This window comes from Barbus barbus (genome assembly GCF_936440315.1).
Source record: "Barbus barbus genome assembly, chromosome: 12".
Classification (NCBI taxonomy): domain Eukaryota; kingdom Metazoa; phylum Chordata; class Actinopteri; order Cypriniformes; family Cyprinidae; genus Barbus; species Barbus barbus.
The window spans coordinates 17645940-17659546 of record NC_136740.1 but is presented as its reverse complement, the minus strand read 5'-3'; the positions used below and the strand labels follow the sequence as shown (position 1 = coordinate 17659546).

At 36.8% G+C, this 13607-nt stretch overlaps 1 protein-coding gene across 2 annotated transcripts in view; it reads left to right on the top strand.

Annotated features, from left to right (window-relative positions):
* The first annotated feature begins 261 nt into the window (after positions 1-261).
* LOC306878485 (rho guanine nucleotide exchange factor 1-like) overlaps positions 262-13607 on the top strand; it is a 60515-nt gene continuing 47169 nt past the window's right edge. For both annotated transcript variants that reach the window (XM_079430894.1, XM_079430893.1), the window contains exon 1: positions 262-590. The gene's annotated coding sequence lies outside the window, so the exon portion shown is untranslated. The remainder of the gene's footprint in view (positions 591-13607) is intronic.

Here is a 13607-nt window from a genome sequence, read left to right as displayed (position 1 = left end):
ATTTCAGAGATTAACTAGAAAAATAAAGTACAAAAAGGCCTATCATATTTCCAGTGCATACACAAATCAATATGAGTGAAGTATATTTATAAATGCAAGCTAGGATGGTGGAGTTTCAGGTAAGATACAGACCTGGCACGGACACATTCATAAATAGTGAATCTGTGTATAGCAATGCTACGGGGGGCCGTAGTGTCCCTGAACGCGCTCAAGAGCCATGAGAGCCATACAAATGGAGGGGAACAAATTTAGTGTAACACTACAACGGAACCATACGGGGATACATGAAACGGTTTTTGGACATCTCTCGGCCTCTGGTGGTCGCAAGTCACAGGAAAAGGCAGTGGACGGCAAAAAGTTACGTCTCAAACTGAAAAAAAACCACAGTTTTCGGTCGAGTGCACTCGGGGTTCAGTGAACATATTTAATGATCATCCGCACATACAGAGGAATGATTTAGTCCTGCTTTTATATCTACTGTCAAACGTCGCGCGCTTGAATTGGTGTCCACTTCCGCGTACAATGTTTTTTTTCTAACGACAACAGGAAGCCTTCAGAGGCGCTTGACACTTCGTTTCACCTTTTAGGAGGTAAGTTTTAAGCATAAACCTGTGTTTTAAGTTACGATTTTGAGGCATTTCATGATTTTTTTGTTGCGCAATGATATGATTTGTCATCAGAGGGAGCTTTCGCATGCTTGATTAACATGATCGGCGAGCGATCCGATCCTGCCAGTTTATCTTTGCTCCGCGAGAGGAATGTTGTGTTTGGCTACAATGTAACCTTTGCCAGCATTCCTGTTATTTCCGTCGATCAGCGCCTCTATTTTTCAACAGAGAGCGAAGATCATTTTCGAATCGAGCTGCTTCGCGATGTTTTTTGTAGTGAAATCGCCTTGTGCCCGCTGAACAGTTTCGCTTGAAATGAATTGATACGATAGAAGGACTGCAGTATATGCAAGAACAATGTCAACATAACCGCCGTTTGCGTTGTTATTGATATTTCAGGTTTGATAAGCAATGACAGGATGTTAGATCTAGCCTACACTAAATCATTTAATAGATTTATAATAAGCTAATTATATCAATTGTAGTTCTTGATAGACGTGTAGGGCGTGTCAGATAACGTTTTGTAATGAATTCTATTAATATTTAAGCAATATAGAGAAAGTTCTGTTGTACTGCATTAGAGCATGGCTGAAATTCCACCCCATTGTGATTGATATTGCTTTACTACAGTTAGTACACAGGTAGATTAGTAATATAGTAAGTTCTTTTCAGGTGAAATTAGCCAGTTCTATTTCTTGTACTAAAAAATTTAATATAAACCAGGACAACAGTTTTAACATATTTGCAAGCAAAATGAAAGCCTGGTCTGGATTGCTATTTATGAGCGGAGAGGATTTTCCCTTCTTGATCCAAGCCTTAATGTAATCCTTGGCCTTAATTCTATCCCATGTTTTGCATTTTGTACTCCCTGAGAGAAACCCGGGTGAAGAGAAAGCACAGGCATAGTGACCTTTAAAAACCTGGTAATTGATGCAAACAAAATCACACACTGCTCCAATTCTCTTCATAAAAGCAATCACAGGCACTTTACCTTTCAGAAAACTTACTCCTTGCATTCTTACATACTCAGGTGTGTGTCCCTGTGCTGTTATTTTAAATAACTACACTCTTGACGCGCTCAGCCAGGACTGGGCGATATGGCCAAAAAAATAATATTTTTTTTCATATCGTTATCGATAATTATCACAATAAATGTCAAATCTTTATTTCTTTCATGTTTAAAGCCAGAATTTTGCTCCAAAGTGAAATTTGTAGAAACCAGACCATTAATTTAGCTTAAAATAAATATCTAACTAGAAAAATAAATTTCTTAGTTTCTGCATGTTCTAATGAGTGATATTGTTTCAAATCACAAAACCGGTTTGAGTTACCTGATAATATTAATAATAATATCATCACTTTTTTTGTCTCTTAGAAATTCACATTTGATAGTAGCTTGAGTTAGGATGCAGAGGTAAATCTTTGTTCATTTTTTAAATCAGAAACATTTGTAAAAAAAATTGTAGCAACCTCAGTTTTATATAAATTTATTCTGACCAATTATTATAATTTTTTTAAGCATTGGTCTCCCATAGTAGCATACATTCAAGTCATGATAAACACAGTTACCACACATATAACACCTCAATACCGTGATAAAAATATAACTATATGGTTTTTAGGTAGCCTATTTGTATGAAAAACAGTAGTCTAAAAACATTCAGTATAAATATAAAAATACTCTATAATTATATACCATTACTAAAGTAAAAAAAAATTCAATGTGAATATTCCACATTTCTGCCACAATACCATGGTGCAGTGTGTGTTAATACAGTAAATCCATGGTAAATGATGGCGATTTGTAGATTGAAAAGCATTCTGACTGTCTTGTTGCACACAGTGTTTCTCCTGTTTGGTTTTAGACTAGTTTAAATCACCGTTTTTTTTGTTGTTGTTGCTCGCTGAATGCAAGCGTTTCACACTGGATCTCACAGCTCTGTTTAGTCCTCACGTGACCGTCTCATCAGCGAGTAAACGCATCTGCTCTAGTGAGCTCGTGCCGCGCGGATAAACGCTCCATGTGGCGCGATTCAAATGATTTGCTTTTGGTGCATAAACATTATATCGAACATTTATCGAACTCTTCATATCATTTTATTGAGGAAAATTCTATTGCGATAATTATCGTTATCGAAATATCATCCAGCCCTACCGGCTCAGCCAACGAAATTTGAGCCTGAAACTTCCTGCTGTGTAATGCGTGATACATTTATAATAACCTCTGGCAGGCAGAAAAAAATAGTTTATTATTAATTTTATTGATTATGCTTTAATAAAAACTGAGTACAACTTGTAGCCCCTTGTGTTTGTCCATACATAAAGTAGCTTTAACTTCAGGCTCAGTTTGTTTTTGTAGTAGTTATATAAGCAAATGTCAAGGTAAATTGATGTAGGCCATTGTTTACATTTTATGTTTGGCTTCCAGGTAATTCGTTGTGCCGAAAACCACCGTAGTCCATTACATTTTTGGGCAAGGAGCACTTAAGAAGCATCGTTAGTCTTGATGTAGTTCTTAGCTACGACTGTCTGACAGCTAGAGTGAACTGGGATTAGATTAGTTTAACCTTCATGGAGTGAGCCTTGTTCATATTTATTGGATGCATTTGAAGAGAAATTGCAGTCATCAGTTAACCTGCCTGTTTTCCACTGTCAGCTGATGGTACTCTGTTTTCATCTTTGTGTTGTATGTAAACATTCTCATTTCTCGTTTCCTTGCATTTTGAAAAATTGTTCATTTTATTGAGCGTATTTGCATTAAAACGCACCACTATCAAAATGTATAATCCTTTAAGAGGTCATTGCAGTTCAGATTGTTCTGTTATGTGGGACTGACACATGGAAAGGCCACGAGCATTGTTATACTTGTAGCTTTTTGTGGTTTTACGTAACTGTAGATGATAATGGAAAAACAGGAAGACGATACAAAGTCACTGAGATGCAAACAGGTTTAGGTCAACAATGAAGAGCTTCAGGCATGTATGGCTTTAGATGGTACAACCCATTACAAAGAGATTCCTAATTACTGTAGTTCAGTGGAAAAGCTGGAATGATTAGCCTGTCACGAAGCCAGTTGGATTGGCCATGTACATGATCTGTATGGTTCAAGCTTGTTTGTAGGAAAAATTCTCAAAAGCAAGCGTGCTAATTTTGAATCTGTTCAATCATCCTCTTTCCATTTGCGCCATCATAATTTTTAGAATACACTGCTGTTCAAAGGTTTTTAAATGTGCTTGAAAGAAGACTCTTATTGTAATTTTCTACTTTATATTTTTAAAATCTATTCCTGTGATGACAAAGCTGAATTTTCAGCCACCATTACTCCAGACTTTTGTCACCCGATCCAAACATTTGAACGGTAATGTATGTAAAACACACTTATATCAAGTAGTATCTTGATAACTCTTTTATTGTGTTATTGCAGAATCTGTTCTGCTGTAATAATTAACCCAAACTTCTCAAAAATTCACAGAGCTCATCACTGGTGGTGCTCGTTCAGTTCGCTTTCACATTGTTGTGTTTCTCTTGAGCTATTTTTTGAATGGTTGGCATATGTACAAATGTCTGGCCACTAGGTCTGTCAAATTCTCTCATTTTTTCCACCCTGTTGTGCTCCATATTGCATCTTGTGTGAATGGCACATGAAACACTGGCCTCAAGTAGTACATGCCATTGAGTACTGCACGTGATGCATGGGTAGTATATTTTCATGCAGTACATGCATCATGTTACTTTTGTGATGTACTGTGGCACTGCCGGTATTTTGAGGCTTGGGCATTGTTATACTACTGTAGTATATATCATGCAACCTAGTTATTTTGAAGTATTAAGAGTCTTTGCTCCCAGATTTATTATTGGGTTGGATTTAGGGGTGTGTGATATTGAAAACAAATTATATCTCGATATATTTTGGGATTTTTTCGATAACGATAATTAGACGATATTTTGCAGAGTGTGTTATTGTGCTGATATCTGACTAACATGGACAGCTGCAGTTTTTGATATTCTTCATATTCTGTGTGGTCGGTTCACATCAGTGAACAGAAATGAACCTTTTCATAAGTTTAAATTGATTTTTAACTTTTATAGGCATTTTTACCTTTAATAAAGCCTCTTTTTTTCAAAAATTGTGCATCTTTTGAGTCAAATTGTTACATTTAATCAGTCAATTAGAATAATAAGAATAATACATTTAGGCTGTTACCAAACAAATGAAACCAGTATAAAACAAAATGAATTGTTAATAAGTGAGTCATTGCGATTGAACCGAATCATTTAAAGGGTTGATTCATTTAGGACCGAAACGCTGTCATGTTGCTCAGAGATGCAAAACAGTGCTGTGGCTGTTTGGAATTATTTTTTGTTGGCGAAATAGAGCAAAAACAGGAAATACGGTGTCTAAAACGTAAGTCTCTTAATATTAACTTATTGTTTATTGAACTGTTGTGTAAAATCAATATCACATTTGTAATCATACTGATTTTTGAAGTGATTTTTAACTATATGAAATGATATAAATATATGTTGTGATCTTTCTTAATGCATTTTAATAGACTGAATCATGCACTGAAAGAACACTCTCTAAATGCGTGCGCGCACTTTTTAACCCACTAGACTTCATCACGTAATGTATGCTTGCACTCCGTAGGTGTTTTGTTTGGTTTTTGCAAAATAATCGATAATGTCAAATTGCACATCGTTAAAACAACAATTATGATATTATCGCATACGATATATATCGCACACCCCTAGTTGGATTATAACTGAAGTAATGGGGGTGCCTTACCACTTCCTTTTCCTGTTCTGACACTGCTTGTCTCTCTCTCTCTCTCTCTCTCTCTCTGTGACATTTATTCAAAGAGGCAAGTGCAAACTTGTCCAGACTAAAGCTACTGACTCTTTCTTTTGAAGGAATGCACACCATTTCATTTTGTATCACTCCTCCACCTGCTTTTTTCTCACCGTGTGCCTCACTTCTTCTCATACACTGGGTTGTTTTACCATAGACAGTGAGTGCTTTGTGTTCACTCCTGGAATGGAGAGTAATGTCATTAGGCCAAAGCAATATAGTGTGCTGCTGGAAACTATATTTTGTAATAAAAAGTCGCACACATTAATATGGAAATAGTGAACATGCACATTAATAGACCCAGGGCAAGTTTCATCTTATTTAAGGGATACTTCACCCACAAATGAAAATGCTATTATTTACTCAACCTCATGTTGTTTCCAAATTCTGTATGACTTTCGTTCTTCTGAAGAACACAAAAGAGGTATTTTGAAGAATGTTTCTACTGTTTATACAATAAAAGTCTGTTGGTCCATTGTGTTTTATCAAGTTCAGAGTCAATGCAGCCGTCTACCAGGTGTTTTTGGAGCACTTTATGCTTCCATCTGCTGACAAGCTTTATGGAGATGCTGATTTCCTTTTCCAGCAGGACTTTAGCACCTGCCCACAGTGCCAAAAACACTTCCAAGTGCTTTGCTGACCATGATATTACTGTGCTTGATTGGCCAGCTAACATGCCTGACCTGAACCCCATATGGAATCTATGGGATATTTTCAAGAGAAATATGAGAAACAGTCGATCCAACAATACAGACGAGCTGAAGTCTCAGTAGTGCCTCAGCAGTGCCACAGGCTGATCGCTTCCATGCCATTCCTCACTGATGCTGGAGTTTGTGCTAAAGGAGCCCCGACCAAGTACTGAGTGCAGAAATGAACATACTTTAAAGAACTTGAACTTTTCTGCTTTGCAAATCCTTTTTTTGATTGATCTTAGGAAATATTCTAATATTTTGAGATACTGGATTTTGACTTTCATGAGCTGTAAACTCTAATCATCAAAATTAAAACAAAAAAGCTTTTGAAATGTCTTACTTTACATGTAATGAATCTAAAATATATATGAAAATTTCACTTTTTGAAATGTTACAAAAAAATGCAGTTTTTCACGATATAACATTTTTTTTAGATTTACCTGTATTAAATCCGTGTGTTCGGTCTTAAAGTGATAGCAGCCTAATATATCTGCTGTTGTCTGTGTCCTTATTGTTAATCAAACAAGAATGGAAAAGCAGAAAATCACTCACTGATCTTAAATGAATAAATTTCATTATTTCAAATTCATTATTTACAGCAAAAATAACTCCTGATATGAAAAAACATGAGTGAGAGTAAATGACACAATTTTTAGGTGAACTGTCCCTTTAATGGGCGGAGTCAGACTGAACACAATGTTGTTTAATTTTAAAAAAGTAAAAAAGTCTAGTATGTTTGTAAAAAGTCTAGTATGTTTGTTTACATGAATGTATGTGGAGCAGGTAAGAAAATGGGAACACACTCCAGTAGGTTATTGCTGCAGAAGAATAAAGAATTGCTTGAATGCTTATATTGTATGAACCTAGAAATGAGCTAATTTGTTTTTCTGGTGAGTCAAGTTTGCAAATAGCTACTGAAATGAGACCATATATAAGCATTCAGTTCACATCAGAAGGCCAGATCATGTAGCAGCAGAGTGTCTCCTATTTGTGTTCACAGTGACAGATCTGAATGTGTTGAGGATGTGTGTAATGTGATGTTTTTGGCATGTTTTGCTGAGGCAACAGAAACTGTTGGTGTTCCTTGACACATTAACAAAGAAGCCTATGTCTTGTCATGAGTAATAGTAGTGGTGTATGTCTGGGTGGGAGGTATGTTTGTGGAAGCTGTCAGTGGATGTGTTCGCAGTGTGAATTTTGGTTGTATGTTATTAGGAAGCAAAGGTGGGTGTGGATATTTTAACCTCATCCAGATGCAACCAGGTGTGTGGAAAAGTTACTCACGTGTGGAAAATACAAAGCTTAAAGTGATCTAGGTCTATTTTATGGAGAGCTAAAAGAGTGACAGAGATGCCGAGTCTTAAAGAGAAGGTATGATAGAGAGATGTTTCTTCATATGGACAGGAAATAGAGAAGGATGAGTGGGGAATACTGAAACATGGAATTGAAAGTTAAAGAAGACAGAATGAACGAGAGATTGACTAAATTGACTAAAGAAAAACTAAAGGATTTTCTAACGGAGCCTCTGAGTTGCTTGTGAATGTCAGCAGAAAAGAAAGAAAACAGGACTTTTATGGACATTATTGGCTGTTGTGTCATTTCTTGCCTTGAGCTCTGGGTTTTTAAGATGCTGTTTAAAGTTGTCAGCTTTAAATGTCATGCACACAATGACCGAAAAAAAAACACGAAAAAGTGTGTCTCAAGATTTGTTTTGCTTTTCGCCATTCTGTCTATCTTCGTCCATCTGTTCGGTGTGGTCTGGCGCAGAGAGTTTCCTGTAGTTTGCTTAAAGGTGCCATAGAATGAAAAACTGTCTTTACCCTGGCATATTTAAATAATAACAGTTCTGTACATGGAAATGACATACAGTGAGCCTCAAACACCATAGTTTCCTCCTTCATATGTAAATCTCGTGATTAAAAAAGACCACTGAAAAACAGGCGAATCAGAACATAACACCGACTGTGACGCAACAGTCGGGATCACTACGCCCACAACATTTGCATAAACCCGCCCTTGTTCTAAGCCGGCCGAACCATCAGAAGCTCTGCAGGTATTGTAAATAAACAAGCGCGGACAACAGCGAAAATAACAAAATAAATGTTATGTTCCAGGCCGTGCAGGGGGTGTGCAGTGCAGGGATGGGTTGGTGTCTGTATTCAGAAAGGCACAGAAAGCAAATAACGCGAGCCACTAAAGGGACATGGTTAGCTCCTTGCTAGCGGTAGCCTGTTACAGTACATAAGATTTCACTCTCAGTAAGGAGAGATGAGGATGATGGCGAATAGGGATGCAACGATTATAGATTTTGCTGGTACGATTATTGTCTGATGAATAATCACGGTTTTACGATTATGACGATTATTAGGCATTTATTCATTTCCCAACATTAATAATGTATAAAATCACATGAACACTCTTTAGATGTTAAAGTGTTATTTATTACTGGCTTTTGAAACAGAAATAACACAGTAACCAACAATACAGCACAAAATAATAATAAACAAACAACAAACAAAAGTCCATCTCTTCCATTAGAATTAAAAAAGGTGACCGCTGCTCTGTAAACATCCATGACAGTATTTCTCTTTTGAAAATAATGAACGAAAGAACAATAGGTAGGTCCCATTTGTTAACATTAGTTAAAGCAGGTTAACATTAACTAAAAATGTGCAATAGCTAATTCTGCTGAAAAAAACAATAGAACCCTGCCCAAAACACAATAGAAAATGTAATGGATTTAATGGTTATAATGGGAATTGTATTGGTTTTAATGGAAACTATAATGGTGTCTACTGGTATGTGATGCATTCTATTGGTGGGATGTTAAATCCTATTGGAAAAATGCCCAAAACACACTACAAAAAGGAATTTTGTAATGGTTTTACTGGAAAAAGCTAATGGTTTATAATGGTATTTTAATGGAAACCATTGGAATTTCTGTGATGGTTTCCATTGGGCTTCTATTGTTTTTTTTAGCAGGCAGTAGTTAATATTCTTTGTTAATGTTGATTAATAAAAAATACAACTATGTTAGTTAATGTTAGCTCCATTGAATTATATTAAGACAACTTTTGATTTTATAATGTATTATTAAAAGTTGAAATTAAGATAGCATTATTAATAAATGCAGTCATTGTTTTTTTCATGTTAACTAATGGAACTTGTGTTACTGAACAATAATAAAATGAATCAGTCGTTGATATATAGATAGGCCCACTGTTCTCTATTATAGATCAGTGGATGGGCCATGTTTTAGGTTAGAAACAATGTTTGAAAATAAATAGCTCATTAAGTCTTTAAGTAAGAATTATTTGATGCTATTGTGAAGACTAAAGCGAATATAAATATCTAAATGACTGAGTGTGAAACATTATTTACAGTTTTAGGAAAGTAGCGCAGCTGATTTGTTTACTGGGTTACCGGGGTAACGGCAGCGCCCTCTAGTGACGGATGTGCGTCATTCAGCGCGTCTTCACTTTAACTCGCTCCGCTTTTCTTCTCATCTGTGCTCATTTAAATTAAACCGTTGCCTTTTTAAAGTTCTAAAGTAATCATATGAGGCTGCATCGCAATTTTTCCATAAATAAACAGAATAAATTAATACGTTTGTTATAGGCTACTGTATAAGTTAGGCTGTTTTGTATTTTTTTTTTTTTTGTATTCGCACTTGTGCTCCTAAATACATTTTCCAGTTCGCACACATCTATTTTTAGCCGCAAATGCGAGTGAAATGCTCGCTCTGTGGAGCCCTGCACACTACTATCGATAGGCATTTCTCTGGTGGAAATAAAGCTTCGCTGTTTAGTCCCTGTGTCACTAATGTAATTAGTGTAGTAGCCTCCGTGTCTCTGATAAGCAGCGCGTCATTTGAAGCTGGTGCACCACTAGCGTGGCTTTGTTTTCATTTTGCACAGGCTGCAACAGTTCAGCTCCGTGCAACAGAAACACTCGGTTTTGCGAAACCTTTACGATTAATTAACCGTGACGTTTTAAAGCGCGGTTAATCGCGGAACCGGTTAATCGCTGCATCCCTAATGGCGAATGACTTCCAGATCCTGAGCACCACTGACAAGCATCTGATCTTGTGAAATGTGTGGTAAGTACTGTTGCTCCATAATGTAAACATAGTTTGTGTGATCGCGTCTCTTGAAAGTGAAACTATAACGCGATCGATGGATCGTTCAAAAGCAGTTTCAATGCCTCGCATATTAATAACGGCTCCCTGATGCCCGCGTTTTATATACAGTATAATTACCTGACGATATAACTGCGAGAGAAAGTATTTAAATATATATTTTCCTCCCTGTGCTTCCTTCTTGCTGATGAGCCGTACTGTGAAACAGCCAATCAGAGCAGAGCTCAACATTGAGCAGCACTGTGAAACAGCCAATCAGAGCAGAGCTCAACATTGAGCAGCACTGTGAAACAGCCAATCAGAGCAGAGCTCATTATTATTCATGACCCTGCCAAATAAGCCAATAACAGACCGTTTCATTATAGGGAGAAATCCTAGGGTTGTAAATGGACATGTAAAATCGTTTCTGGAGATTTTTTGCCCTTACCTAAGCCACATACCTTCTGTGTAGATATCAGAGAACAATTTAAAATACTGTATCAATGCATTCTATGGCACCTTTAAGGGGCGTTCACACTGACAGGGAATTCAAAGCGGTTTGGGGTCATTCATTTTCAACTGGAGGGTCATACTGTGAAACAGCGTTGAGAAGGAACAGTACAGGATTTAATCTCTCATAAAAGCGTGATTGAGGTACTTGAGGCTTGAATTGCGAAATTTACGTACGAGGATGTGATTAATTGTCTTTTTTTCTTTTCTTTGTAATTAACCACATAAAAGCAATATTAAAGTCATATTTTTTTCATTCATTTTCAGAAACTGAGGGAAATTTTTTAAATGTATTTTCCTTGATGCAGGTGCTTTACCACTTGCGAACCTGGGATAAATTAAATTGCATTTATCCCATGTATTTCTATAATGCAAACAGTTTTTAACAATGTAACATGTTTTTGAACTAATTTATTATTTTTTATGTAACAAAATTCATTAATAGTCTCTCTTTTTTTGTGGTTTTTGTAAAAATTTGATTTTATGGTTTTCATATATAGTTTTATTTTAGTTGTAGTTTTACCTTTTCCCACAGCACCACAAATTGTTTGGTGAAACAACATTTTATCGGAAACTGCACTGTAGACACAAAAAAATATTTCTGCTATATTCAGCAGTAAATTGTAACTATCATCACTCTCTGCATCTGCATCTCCGGGGCATTTATGATTCTGCAGTATGGACTAGATCCACTCAGATTGTATCAGATTGCTTGCACTGCACTGGATAGAGAGCAGTTATTTACTGGTTTTGCAAAGTTCATGGCATAGAGTGCTTAAGATACTTGAGGCTGTTTGGATCAACCAAATAAGATTTTAACTTTATTCACATTGTCTTTACTTTAGCCCCTTTCACACAGTAATACCAATAAATTGCCGTAAAATTACCGGAACGACTTTACCGGTAAATTAAAAAATGCGCTGTTCACACAGGCAACGACATTCCGTCTTTTTTCCGGAAAAGCACCATTCACACATCCATTCCAAAATACTGGTAAATTCCGTGGCCTCATTAACCTCCAATAGCTGCCCTTGTATTTGTAAACATGGAGGGGTATATGCGATCAGTCTTTTTGTTGATGGTTTCAATCATTTTTGTTTCAAACTTTTGCATTCATGCAGCTGCTTTTGTCCCAGAGACATCGTAATAGACGACTACAAACCAGTGTTTAATTTGTAAATTTCGAGGTCCCGGAACAAAGCGGGGTGATGGATATGGCATGTGATTAGAGGAGGGAGAGGTAACGGAGCATTCAGCCGATCACATTGGTGGCCAGTTTAAGTGATTAACAGCGTGCATCACTTGCTTTTATTACATTTTGAAAACAGCAATTTCCAGGCCTGGGGGAAACTGAAAAATAATGACATTTTATTTCTAATTTTAGTTATGATTAATCATGTCCAGAATTTCGTGGGGGATTGTGTGTATATTACATAGTTGTACTCATCCCCGCAGATTTCAAGTTTATAATGAGGGAAATTCCTGCAAACATTTATTCAAGATAGCAAGTAGGTTATACGAGTAAATAAATCCACACAAACTATCAGATTAAATCAGTCATTTGAAAACAGTGTGAGTGATTCAGCTGGTCCGGGTCTTCTCTCTTTCTCTCTCTCAAAGCGGCTTCACATCAGCTGCACACCGATCCAAGACTCTCGCTCGCATTTCGGTACAGTTGACAAAATTGTCCCTTGCTTAATCGGGTCATTGTTGCATCGTCACAAAAATGTATAATTTGCACGTCTTTTAAAGCCAATAGATACTCGCGCTCTCCAGAGGCTGTTTCAAGGTTGAGCGCTCACAGTCACATCCAAAGCCGCCTATAACGAGTATCATATTGAGTTATTTCACGTAGTTTATCTGTTGTACTTAAGTGGCCAAATACACACAAAATTTCGCAAAAATGGCTGTCCTGGCGAGTATCCAGGTTTTTTCTTAAGTAAATGTGAACAGTTGAAAAAAAAAACACACAATGTTACACAAATGCAGAGGTCTGTGCGACGGACATGGGCGGATACATGGGGAAGTGTGGAGTGAATGCGTCATCTGTGTCAGTGTGTTATGATTGGCCCGGAGTAGAGTCTTACGTCAGCGCATTCTGAACTCGTACGTGCTCATACCGGTAATTTTCCTTCTGCGTTCACACACAGCAGAATTCCGGCAATTTACTGGTAATGTTACAACTTCTCATACCAGTAAATTGCCAGAACGAATTTACCAGTATTTTTGAAAAGGTCCTGTTCACACATGATCTCTTTACGGCAATTTACCGGTAATTTTCCGGAAAACTCTGTATGTGTGAAAGGGCTAAAATTTGTTTCTCTAAGAGCATGTGCGCACCATATTTTTGGTGGGGCGACGTTGTTGCATGTTAATTTGCATTTATGCATTTGTCTTGATACTTTTATCCAAAGTGAGTTACATTCAGAGTCCACATTTGAGCTACAGGAAGGCTTTGTTGCATTTGGTGTCATTGATGTCTTAAGCCAGCTGGGGTTAGTTGTTCCGATGTCCCCATTTTCTCTGTATTTCCCTTTTGTTTTTATTCATATTGTAGTGCATATTTATATTTGAAAAAAAATAGCAATTTTTTTGCACTCTCCCATTTTTATTTTAGAAATTAAATAATTTTTCCACTTATAGTCTTTGTAATAGGTGTAGTTAATGATAATAGCCTTAATAGGAACTAGGTGTTTCAAAAGACAAATGAATAGTTAAAACCAGTGGAATTATTTATTGCCATCACTGTGTTGTATGTTTCATGCAAGGGCATATGCCAAAAAATGATGTGGTGTTCCAGGATGCTGCTTCAGATGTCTGGCGGTGAGACG